This window comes from Dreissena polymorpha, chromosome 4 (assembly GCF_020536995.1).
Source record: "Dreissena polymorpha isolate Duluth1 chromosome 4, UMN_Dpol_1.0, whole genome shotgun sequence".
NCBI lineage: Eukaryota > Metazoa > Mollusca > Bivalvia > Myida > Dreissenidae > Dreissena > Dreissena polymorpha.
The window spans coordinates 133,839,967-133,853,443 of NC_068358.1; the positions used below are offsets into that span (position 1 = coordinate 133,839,967).

Genomic DNA, 13,477 nt, shown 5'->3' on the forward strand with positions numbered 1-13,477 from the left:
AACCTACCATTTACAATTAATAAGCTATTTTCTTTACAAAGTGACAACAACTTATTTCCAAATTGATTAACATGATTGTCAAACGACGAGCGAGCCGGTAGTCTTTCAAGCGGAACATCATAAATAGGCATGTAAACATAACGGTCAAGATTGATGTTTTCAATTATGTCCGGCCGCTCGCCCACTCTAGAATTTAGATCACCAATTAACATAATATCACCTTGCTGACTATATACAAGTACATCAGACGCTATCTGCTCAAAAAAATCAAATTCAAATATTGGCGAGTTTACATTGCAATAAACACGTGATTCACATGGTGGAATATAGCATGCACATACAATAATGTCATTTTCTAAACATAATGATTGTTTTTTCATTTTGAACCATTGTATACCGTTAGTGTTAAGTTTAACTAGTTCTATTGCATTAGAGTATTGTTTCTTAAAATATACGATAACACCGCCACTTTCTCGCCTTGCTTTTTTGTTACATTTTGGACGGGGGCATGAAAAACAATTAAAATTATCAATATGGATGTTTGCTAAACTAGAATTCCAAGTTTCCGTGAGAATAAGAATGTCATATGTATTAATAAAATTTAGATAGTCACTGTCATTTAATTTCGATAAAAGACCCTGAACATTCCATGCACAAACACGTAGCTGCTTCTGGTCGATTTCCTAATTAGTACGTGTATGGGTATTGCCGTGACTTCCGGTGTCGCGACGAAGGTTGCTCCGCGGTCCTTGGTGTGGCATTTCCGGTACAGGCCCGGGCGGTGGGTGATCATGTGTGTACTTAACACGATCGATGTAAAGCGTGTCGTATGAAAGCGACGCCTGTTTGCCGTCCTTCCGGGCTTGTATTAGGTATGGCACGAGTTTTCGTCGGCGCTCTTGTATAGCCTTCGGAAATTGGTCACTTACACGGAAGTTGCTTGCAGTGTTGTGCCGGTGCCCGGTCTACAAAATGCGCACATACCTCGTGATTGGTAACCAGCGACAAATCGGTATAGTGCATGCTGGGTAGCACGAGTTTGTACGGTCTCTTATGCACGGGTGACTGATGCGAGTAGACGTATTTTCCCAAGCTGAGTATTGCTTGGAGTAATTGTGAGCCTGAGTGAGTAATTGTGAGCCTGAGTATAGGTTATATTGTATCATATTGTATTATGTTGTATTTTATGTGTGTTCAACACGTATTTCCCTGGAAGGCCATTCCCAGAAGATATAAGTGAGTCTGTGACTGTGTATGTGAGTCTGTGAGTTGCCTGTGATTGTGTCAATGACACGCATTTCCCTGGAGGTGTATTCCCAGAAGTATATGTGTATGTAAGCCGGTGACTGTGTGTTTAAGTACGTATTTGCCTGGAGGTGTATTCCCAGAAGTATATGTATAGTGCTATTTGTGACGTGGACGAGCCGTAGCCGACGAGTGTCCACCCGCCGAGTCGACGAGTATAGCCGACGAGTATAGCCGACGAGTTCCCTCGAAGACGACGAGGACGATTGGTGCCATCCTGACGAGCATTCCAGTTGATGCCCATGTGAGTAGTTTAGTATCTTGTCGTTGCTAGTAATTGCTGTAGTGGTTGTGAAAGAACCCCAAAGAGCTAACCGTGAAAACACTACAATGGCACCCAACGTGGGGCACAGTGAAACTTGTGTTTAACGGTTAGGCTAGTTGCAAAATCAATCGGCATCGCATAATTTATTTTCAATCGACGGATCAAATTCAATTTGAAGTGTATAGAAACTGTTCGTTTCATAAAACGTGATTTCTGTTGTTAACTTGTTGAACTCAGTGTTCGTCTATTTTAAGAAGTGTGTAACAAACAGACGGCATCGTAGTTTTTTTTTCCATTGTTGGCATTCGCCGGCCATGTTATCAGTTGGTGAAATATTTCTTAAAAAACGTGATTTTCCAATGCTGTTTGTTACAGTTTAATTGCTTGTGTAATCAACGGATGGCCACGTGTTTTTTTTTATTTGGCAATTTTCCCGTGATTAGTTGGCGCGTATTCTGTGCGCAGCAGTTCATGAAAAACGTGTTTGGTTGACTGCTGTATATAGCAGTGTAAATTGCTGATGTATCGGTAACTAAAGTCCGAGGAAATAGAAGTTTACACGCACGAGTTTTGTCATTGGCAATTCTTTTTATAGCAGTGCTTTGGCGAATGTAAACTGGGTCCCGGGAAATTAGTGCTTAACGTCAAGTTAAGCGACGTGTTTCTTACTTTCAGTTTTTATTGATTATTGATAGCAACAACAGTGATAGCGATTTTGTTAATTGGTTATTGTTGGGCAATTAAATGTTAATTGTCTACCAGTAGACACAAAAGTTTTTATTTCAGAATTTCTTGGCCCATTTATTTTAGGTTTTTTATTAATTTAACTTTTTCATATTTACTTGTAAAGTTCTAAATTGACAATGGATATGGGAAGTGGATATACCCCACCATTTTTACTGGTAGCCCCAAGAAAAATTCGAGTGAACTACGACACTCCCACTAGATTATGCAATATTCTGGGTGTGGGCAGACAACTGGCACAGGCCATTGTTTTGATACGGGAAAATACGGGAAATTTTTTACCACATACTTTAGAGGCAATTATAGGGCGGCCGCTGACCTTTGGTGACATGACCGAGTTGGATTTTAGTACTAACCCCGCATTATTTAGAGAAGCCCTGGGGTATGGGGATGGGGCGGAACATGTTGGGGAGGGTGGAATGGGGCGGTCAATCGCAAATAGGCCCATTGACGCACACGAAAGGTGGATAGATATGTCTGTGCTTGAGAAGGAGTCGGTAAGTCAGGATCGCGAGAGGGCCCAACTCGAAGCCCAAATTTCGGCTCTTGAGGCGGACGTAGCTCAATGGGACGATTTTCTTCCCCAGATTGCAAAGCCTTTGCTCCCAAAGCGTCTGTTGTTACAGCCGGACCGTATGATGACAAGCATACCGAAACCGTTTAATGTCGCATCAAGCGTCCCCGCCCCGCCCCCTTTGTTAGGTTTGCCCCAGAGTAGGGACAATGGGCCTACGGGATCCCATCGTGCCTCAAAGGGCCCTCTTTCCCCGAATGGTCTACCTGTCCCAATTCCATCTACCATCACTATTCCCATACCCAGCAATGCACCGGTTTTCAATAATTTGCCCGGACCAAGCAACCCTCCTGGCCCAAGTATTCCCCCGACACAGAAAGACCGGGATGTTCTGACAAAATTGCCTAAGAGCCTGCTATATGATGGGCAGAGCAATTGGTTTGTTTTTCAATGCAAGTTTGAGCGCTACGCAAGGGTGCAAGATTGGTCTGACGCAGAATGCGCCGATTGCCTTGGTTGGTGTTTGACAGGAAAGGCGGTCGATTTCTATGCGTTGCTTACCGAAGGGAGAGGGACGGTACCTTACGCAGAGCTAATGCAGCGACTGCAGGAGCGTTTTGGCGCCAGGGAGCTTACCGCCACCGCGCAGGGCCGTTTCCACGTTGCCCATCAGGAAGTAGGCGAGTCCCTAGACAATTGGTCAGATCGGGCGCTGAAGCTGGCAACAGCGGCGTTTCGTGATCTGCCCTATGCATACGCCGCTGAACAGGCAGTGACGAAGTTTTGTCACGGTTTGATTGACGAGGAGGCCGGCAAGCATGTTAGTCTGCAGTTACCAACATCTATGGGAGATGCGATGAACATGCTGAAGATATATTGCCATGTTCAGTCGGCTTGCGCCGCGGCTCCGAGGTATACCCAGAAGACTGAGCAAGAAGAGTCAATGTGGGTTCACGAGGTGAAGAAAGCACCCACTGCGGATGAGGTCAGTGTGTCGGCGGTCGACAAATTGACCCAGGTGGTCGAGAAGTTGCTTGATGCTGTGGAGAGATTGTCAAACTCTTTTGGAAGTTCGGCCGTTGATCCCTTTGTCCGACAACCGGGTAAGCCGTTTCGAAATAAAAAAGGCTATGCCGAATACCCTGTGGAGTGCTCCTACCCAGGGAAGGTCCGGAACCGGTGGTACAACGACCAACGCCAGGTTATGTATCCTGCGGGTGCGGGTGGCGGAGGTGCACGTGGGCATCGGAACCAAAATTCAAAAGTCCGCCCTGAGGGATCGTATCGCGGCAGATATGGTTCCAACTGGGGACATTTTCATGCCATGTCCTTGCCCAACCATAAGGAGAAGGAGCCCGTTGTGGTAGCTGCGACGACTAAGCAGTTGGGCCAACCGGAAGTGGATCATGTAAACCAGCTAGGTCCGGTTTCCCAGTTCTGCATGAAGGTGCAGCATGCCAAGGACGTGCACGATGCAGTTCCCTTGGTGCTGCCAACAGTGCCAGTTGTCGTCAGTGATCCAAGGATGGTCATTGGCGAGAGCACTGAAGGATACCATGGAGATCCTGTGTGCGATGATGAATTTCGCGTGCAGCGCGTTGCGGTTCAGTCTGCGGAGGCGGCTAAAAGCATGGCGACCGACAGGGCCGACCAGGTGGGGCCCAAAATAGCCCAACGAAAAGCTGCTGAAACTACTCCGGCCACCGGAAGGTCAGTACCTGTCAGACGGGCGACAGAAGTTGCCGCGTGTGACCGCCGTAAGGGCGGCGCATGCGGATGCCGAGTTACCCCAGATGACAGCTGGGAAGGTGGTGTTCGAAGACTTGTTAGGCGTGGTTCCAAAGGGTGGCGACCCTCTAGTTCTCGCCGCTGGGAGCGGTCCCAGCGGTGGAAATTAGGTTGGCGACCACCAGAGCGTCTAACTTCCAAAATCTGTACCGCCTAAAATTGTAAATGGCGAGGTTAATTGTTAGTAAAACTAGGAAAACAATGCAAAATACAAAAGACCCCCAATTTAAAAAAAAAAATTACAGTAAAGTTGCAGTGACATTCTATTCGCGGTGTTGATAATGTATTACGGTGTACGCGGAGTATAAAAGTAATAGTTCTCTTAAACATTTCGATAATAATAAGCATGTGAAATTAATGGTATACTCTAGTAGTAACACTAAAAGCAGCAGCAGTAGTAGTGGTAGTGGTAGTAGTAGTAGTAGTAGTAGTAGTAGTAGTAGTAGTAGTAGTAGTAGTAGTAGTGGTAGTGGTAGTAGTAGTGGTAGTAGTAGTAGTAGTAGTAGCAGAAGTAGTAGTAGTAGTAGTAGTAGTAGTAGTAGTAAAAGCTGTTGTTATGAATATTACATGAAGTACGCGGTGTATAAAAGTAATAGTTCTCTTAAACATTTTGATTAGTTTGATTATATTGTTTTGAATATATATTTCCTATTGTCTCAGTTTAAGCCCAGTCTTTTATTGCAATATTGTTGGAACTATAAAATTGAAATTAATCTGAGCAGTGCTCTGCGAAATGGGGGTTTAATGAATAGGCATAAAGTGTCGTCCCAAATTATCTTGTGCCGTCCGCGCTTAACTTCCTGTAATTTTTGTATTACCGCGCTAAGAAGTGCTTTGCACAGTCACGGATGTGTTTGATTATTTCCCGTGAAGTCTGTTGTTTTTTTTTCCTTATGGTCGGGTGTGACATTGTCGGACATTGTCGGACGACCGCTGTCACACCGCACCATCGGATGTGGTAACTACGCAGATGGTGAATAGGAACCCGGTTTCCCCTGCAATATCCCAGTCTTGGCACCTCCGTCACCTTTTATCCTTCCATGTTAAGATTTGTGAGTCGATCTAACTTCAATCACTTCGTCATTGCTGTATCATGTCATTTATTTCCGTAATTTTCTATAAATTCTTTTCTACCAACCATATGCCGAGCAATGTCGTAGAATTTTGTCGCATGAGTTTGTTTTTTATAGGTGACAGTGCTTGACGACCACTGTCACACTCAATACTGTTGGCCGGAAGTGGTATTTCCCGGAGTTGTTCTTTTAAACAATATTTGCAGGTCTTTTTAAATTTGTGTGTGACCGTGCTTGACGGCAACTGTCTCTAGCGTCACTTTGATTTTTTGAATGACCGGAGATGTTTCCCGGTGCATGCACACTTTTATTTTGTTTTTATTTTTGTAAAGTACATTATTTCTCAGTGTGATCACCACATTCTAATACATAAGTGACTGTACTTGTTGGACGAAAGCCAACAAGAATGTTTTTTCTTGATTAAGCAATTGTCGGACGATAGCCGACAATAATGTTTTTTTTATTTACTAATGTGATGGAAATTTTCTTATGCAAGAAACATATTGGTCACTAACCGCTAGAATGCAGCGGTCTGTATGTACCCCGCTTGGCAAAGGCACTCCCGTGCCTGCGGGAGGGGGATCATGGTCCCATTTGAGTCTCTATCTCTTCTGCCTTGGGTGCGACCGTAGGGCGGCGGTCCAAGAGGACAAAAGTGGGAGGAATGTAGTGGGTACAATAGTTTTATTTTTATTGTCTTTTCCTCCATATAATGTCAATGATTATGTATAAAATTAAAAGCAATTATATGTATTATTTGGACAAAAATAAGATTTTTTATTCTTATATTTTTAACCTTTTTTGTCACTGAGATATTATTTAAACGCATTTGTAGTGCCTTAGAAGGTTACGTTTCTTGTGATTTTTATTTTAATATAACCAAGCGGATTTTTATTGTATATTATGCAGTCACATGCAGAGGGCGTAGGCCTTCTCATTTGGGCTGCGAGGAGATGTATTTGTATGCAGTTATTTTATTTCTTAAAATTTGTGAAAATAGGTTGGAAGGTGGGTACACTTGTCCAATTATTGTGCAGACAAGAAAAGGAGCAAGAGTTACCGGGCCTTATTATGAACTTTTATTTTTAACACTTTATTAACAAAGATTAAGGCTCATATGCGTTCATATTTGTGCGAAGGTGCTAAACACAAATGGTCATTTAATGGAGATGCATTAACTTTAGTTGTGGTTTATGGCAGGCGTTGTGCCAAAAGAGAGGTCGGACGAAAGCTATGCCTGACTAAGGGGAGTTGGGTCAAGGTGCTTACGCAAGGGGCACTATTACTTCATCGGTGGCGCCGGTACGATTCCTTCGCTGTGTGGCGTCGTCCCAAAAGGACAAAAGTGGGAGGAGTGTTGTGCCGGTGCCCGGTCTACAAAATGCGCACATACCTCGTGATTGGGAACCAGCGACAAATCGGTATAGTGCATGCTGGGTAGCACGAGTTTGTACGGTCTCTTATGCACGGGTGACTGATGCGAGTAGACGTATTTTCCCAAGCTGAGTATTGCTTGGAGTAATTGTGAGCCTGAGTGAGTAATTGTGAGCCTGAGTATAGGTTATATTGTATCATATTGTATTATATTGTATTTTATGTGTGTTCAACACGTATTTCCCTGGAAGGCCATTCCCAGAAGATATAAGTGAGTCTGTGACTGTGTATGTGAGTCTGTGAGTTGCCTGTGATTGTGTCAATGACACGCATTTCCCTGGAGGTGTATTCCCAGAAGTATGTGTGTATGTAAGCCGGTGACTGTGTGTTTAAGTACGTATTTGCCTGGAGGTGTATTCCCAGAAGTATATGTATAGTGCTATTTGTGACGTGGACGAGCCGTAGCCGACGAGTGTCCACCCGCCGAGTCGACGAGTATAGCCGACGAGTATAGCCGACGAGTTCCCTCGAAGACGACGAGGACGATTGGTGCCATCCTGACGAGCATTCCAGTTGATGCCCATGTGAGTAGTTTAGTATCTTGTCGTTGCTAGTAATTGCTGTAGTTGTTGTGAAAGAACCCTTAAAGAGCTAACCGTGAAAACACTACAGCAGGAAGAAGTTCATGTGTTTTATTTTTGATTTCAAGTTTATCGCCATAAAAATTAAATTTAACCACTATTGGTCGTGTTTTACCTTGCTCGAAATGACCGACCCGATGTGCGCGATCGATTTTAATTTTGTTTACTGGGTCTTCTATGTGCAACTGTTGATCACAGAATTGATGTATTTTGCTTATATAGTTTTCAGATTTTCTTGATTCAAATGACTTCTCCTCTTCAAAATTAAAAAAGAGCAAATTGTCGCGCATAGATCGCGCTTGCAGGTCTAACAGATTATCGGACAGCTGTGAATTTTCACTCTTCAGTGTTTTTATGCTGTGAAGTAATTCTTGGTGATTAGCGCGGACATCATCGAACACTTCACTTTCAAATGATTTGCTTTCTTCAAGTTCAGATATTTTTCTTTCGGTAGAGTTAAGTTTTGTTTCGAGTGCTACCACTTTCGATTCCACTTGTGTTACTTTACAGGATATGGCTTGAACATCAATTTCAATTTTATCGAGTTTATTTAGTTTTATTTGAATGCTTCGTTGTCCTTCTTCTATTGAATGTAATGAGCCAAGTATAACATTGATCATGTTAGCGTCAATTTGGATTGGTACCTGATTCTGCTGGTTACCCACCGGTGAGTATGTAGATCCGCCACTCAGGGGCGTAGCAGGTGGTGGGCTTAGGTAATGTGGCGGTAACAAATGGGTTGCGAGGAATTGTAAATGTGGAGGCATGAAAGGGCCCGCTCCAGGAGATTTATCATGTGATGCTGGTGTTGTTGGGGAGGACGTATTTGATGCCATTTTGTGTTGCTTGTCAGGTTGTCCACTCACACTGTCCGGAGACGCTTCTTGTTTGGTCCTCTTTTTTCTGGTCATATCAACGTACACCGTACATGGCCAGTATATAATTGTTCACATTCAACGTATTGGTTGTAAGCTGCTTATCCACAGCGATATCGCACGAGATATTTGACCGAATGTTACTCAAATCCTGAATAGATGTAATCCGATTTAGTAGTAATTGTCACAATCACGCATTATTATGTTCTGACAAGAGTTCACGAAAAATGTATCCCGACTGTCCGATTGAGATTTACATCGCGAAAATAGAAAAAAATAGTGTTAAATAATAAATATCTCAGTCACCTTTGACACTACAAATGTACTTTTTGTTATATCTTATTACTAAACGATATATCCGTTACTCTCTTGATTATCAGGAATGTAGCTATATTATATTTCAAGTAGATTCCATATATTTAAGAGCACAAAAAACACGTCCACTGTGCACTAAGACCATATACGCCTATCATTATGCGCAGTAGTAACAGCATTACGTGTACTAGTAACAGCATTATGGTGTGAACAAATGCCTTTACGTTCGGTACATTTAACATTATGTGCAGTTGTTATAGCATTACGTACGGTAGTAAAAACATTATGTTCTGTCCACATAGATTAACGTTCGGTACATTTATCGTTGTGTGCTGTAGTTATATAATTACGTGTTGAGGTTTTAAAATTTCGTGCTATGCAAATTCCATTGTATTCAGTACTTTCGCTGCTACCCGTACTGGTTACATCGTTACGTTTGATAGAAACGACTTTATGCTTGGTAGTTAGCCTTTTTGTTTTGTGGATAGGTCTTTCTAGGAAAATTTATATGTGTCACCGGATGACGTAATTTTCCCGCAAGTGTGAAACAGAATCTTTGACTATTCACCCCAAGACAATTCACCCCCTGGACAATTCACCCCCAGAATTTAATTTTCTTGGTCATATTTGAAAATAAGTTGTGAGCAGATGTTTTGGGGTTATAATTTTGACTTTGCAGCACAATTTTTACGTGAAAATAATAAAATGTACTACGTCAATGAAATATGACATTGTAAATTTTTGTCAAATGCAATTCAACCATTGTTTTTTTCTATAAACTGTGTAACAACATATAAAATTAAAATAAATGAAGTATTTTTATATAATATTTGTGCATTTGTTTTAAATAATATTATTAGGTTACTATTTTATTATTAGTACTTTGTCAATTATTGAAGTCGTTTTATTAATTTCATTGAAATCTTAGAATTTTACATTATCACCATTACTTATTTATTCATGTTAGATGGAATAATTATTTTAATAAAATACAATGGTTTAATTGAGAAGAAAACATTAATTAAAGAAAGGAAATTTAATCTGGTTGGGAGCGTGCCATTAATGAGTATTACAATCAAGCATTCACTGGGCAATTCTAAAGGTCTAACATCTATAAGATAAAACAAACAACTTCATAAACATTAATTATGACTTTTATTGCAAATGTCTATAATGTCTACGTAATGCTTTAACTAAGTGCACATAATGATGTGTAATGAACGAAAAGACACAGCACGTAATGTTTTTATAACAGCACGCTGTAACTATTGCGCATAATGACGAATGTACCGAACGGAAAGAAGTTTGCACAGCACGTAATGTTGTTACTACTGCACATAATGATGTAACTGCTGCACATAATGACGAATGTACCAAACGTAAGACGTTTGCACAGCGCATACTGATAAAACTACTACACATAATGTTGAATATACCGAACGTAAAGAAGTTCGCACGGTATGGAATTATGATAGTACAGTGCATATTGATGAAACTATTGCACGTAATGACGAATGTACCGAATGTAAATAAAGTTTGCGCAACACGAAATGATGTTATTACTGAACGTAATGCACATAATGACAAATGTACTGAATGTGTAGACGTTTGCACAGCAAGTAATGATGAAATTACTGCACATAATGTTGAATGTACGTAACATAAAGAGGTTTGCACAAAACAAAATGATGTGACTACTGCATGTGATGATGTAACTACAGCACGTAATGACGAATGTACCGAACGTAAAGAAGCTAGCATAGAACTGAATACTGTAACTACTGCGGGTAATGCTGTAACTACAGTCCATAATGACAAACGAACCGAACGTAAAGAAGATATCACAGCACGTAATGATATTGCTACAGTGCGTAATAATGTAACTACATCACAAAATGTCGAATGTACAGAATGTCAAGAAGTTTTGACAGAACAAAATGTTGTTACTACTTCGCGTAATGCTTTAACTACTGCATATAATGAAGAATGTACCAAACGTAAAGAAAATTGCACAAAGCATAATGCATATTCCACTGAAAATAATGATTCATGTACTGCAAACAACGTCAACAGTCATATGAAGTCAGTAATGGCGTTCCATAGAAAAGGGTATTGCTTTAATACATTTACCTTATTGAGACCTTTATTAATGATTATATTGATATGCATAACTGTCTAACGATTTTATAATGTGCATTGTATAAAAAGATTAACTTTTGCCTTTAATTTTTAATATACAGGTAACATCTGTTACAAATTGTAACAGTATGCAAAAGTTACTATAATAGCTGCAACATTTTTAGCTCATCTATTTTTTGAAAAAAAATTATGAGCTATTGTCATCACCTTGGCGTCGGCGTTGGCGTTGGCGTTGGCGTTGGCGTTGGCGTTGGCGTCGGCGTCCGGTTAAGTTTTGCGTTTAGGTCCACTTTTCTCAGAAAGTATCAATGCTATTGCATTCAAACTTGGTACACTTACTTACTATCATGAGGGGACTAGGCAGGCAAAGTTAGATAACTCTGGCGTGCATTTTGACAGAATTATGTGCCCTTTTTGTACTTAAAAAATTGCAAATTTTGGTTAAGTTTTGCGTTTAGTTCCACTTTTCTCAGTAAGTATCAATGCTATTGCATTCAAACTTGGTACACTTACTTACTATCATGAGGGGACTGGGCAGGCAAAGTTAGATAACTCTGGCATGCATTTTGACAGAATTATGTGCCCTTTTTATACTTAGAAAATTGACAATTTTGGTTAAGTTTTGTGTTTAGGTCCATTTTATTCCTTAAGCATCAAAGCTATTGCTTTCATACTTGCAACACTTACTAACTATCATAAGGGGACTGTGCAGGCAAAGTAATGTAACTCTGACTGGCATTTTGACAGAATTATGTGCCCTTTTTATACTTAGAAAATTGAAAATTTGATTAAGTTTTGTGTTTAGGTCCACTTTATTCCTACAGTATCAAAGCTATTGCTTTCATACTTGCAAGATTTATGAACTATCATAAGGGGACGGTGCAGGCAAAGTTATGTAACTCTGACTGGCATTTGGACGGAATTATGGGCCCTTTATACTTAGAAAATTGAAAATTTGGTTAAGATTTATGTTTTGGTCACTTTACCCCTAAAGTATCATAGATATTGCTTTCATACTTGGAACACTCACAAACTATCATAAGGGTACAGTAAAAGGACAAGTTGCATAACTCTGGTTGTCATTGTTACGGAATTATGGCCCTTTTTTGACTTAGTAACTTTTAATATATGGTTAAATTTTGTGTTTCGATCCACTCGAAGTATCAAGGCTATTGCTTTCAAACTTCAAATACTTACATGCTATCATGAGGTTACTGTACCTGGCAACTTGAATTTTACTTTGACCTTTGAATGACCTTGACTCTCAAGGTCAAATTATTAAATTTTGCTAAAATTGCCATAACTTCTTTATTTATGATTAGATTTGATTGATACTTTGATGAAACTACTCTTACCTGACATACCACAATAGACTTCACCCAAACCATCCCCCGTGCCCTCCCCCCCCTCCCCCCCCTCCCCCCCCCCCTAATTTTTTTTTTTTTTTTTTTTTTTATAAGATCATCTCACAAATGACCACCACACCCTCACACTATACCCCCACCCCACCCCCCCCACCCCCCCCCCCAAATTTTTTTTTTGATTTTTTTTTTTTTTTTTTTTTTTTTTTTTTAAGATCATCTCACAAATTATCACCACACCCTCACACTATACCCCCCCCCCCGATTTTTTTTTTTTTTTTTTTTTTTTTTCGCTTTTTTGGAAGATAATGTAATAAATGTCCACAACCCCACACTATACACCCCTCTTCACTCCACTCCTCCCTCCTTTGTGATTGAAAATGAGAGTCCCTTCACCTTTAAAAAGAAAATAGATGAGCGGTCTGCACCCGCAAGGCGGTGCTCTTGTATAAATCTACACACAACCTACAAACTTTGTATGAAAAATGTCTTTATATTATCCTTATAATCTCACAATAAATTGTGACAATCATGGCCTTTATTCTGAAATATCTCAACAAGTCTGGACACAACATAGTTAATTCCCAGCAGTTTACCCACAATTATGGACACAATTCTGAAATATCTCAATAAGTCTGGACACAACATATTAGTTAATTCCCATCAGTTTACCCACAATTATGGACACAATTCTGAAATATCTCAACAAGTCTGGACACAACATAGATAATTCCCAGCAGTTTACCCACAATTATGGACACAATTCTGAAATATCTCAACAAGTCTGGACACAACATAGTTAATTCCCAGCAGTTTACCCACAATTATGGACAAAATTCTGAAATATCTCAACGAGTCTGGACACAACATAGTTAATTCCCAGCAGTTTACCCACAAATTATGGACACAATTCTGAAATATCTCACCAAGTCTGGACACAACATTGTTAATTCACAGCAGTTTACCCACAATTATGGACACAATTCTGAAATATCTTAACAAGTCTGGACACAACATAGTTAATTCACAGCAGTTTACCCACAATTATGGACACAATTCTGAAATATCTCAACAAGGTTGGAC

General features: G+C 40.4%; 1 protein-coding gene across 5 annotated transcripts in view; it reads left to right on the plus strand.

Moving 5' to 3' along the window:
* The first annotated feature begins 1,401 nt into the window (after positions 1-1,401).
* Positions 1,402-13,477, plus strand: part of LOC127877380 (probable UDP-sugar transporter protein SLC35A4) — a 46,996-nt gene continuing 34,920 nt past the window's right edge. For 2 of the 5 annotated variants that reach the window (XM_052423143.1, XM_052423142.1), the window contains exons 1-2: positions 1,438-1,549; positions 6,890-7,647. The gene's annotated coding sequence lies outside the window, so the exon portion shown is untranslated. Of the gene's footprint in view, positions 1,550-6,889; positions 7,648-13,477 lie in introns of all 5 variants that reach the window. The other 3 variants (XM_052423144.1, XM_052423145.1, XM_052423146.1) reach the window with 3 other exon arrangements.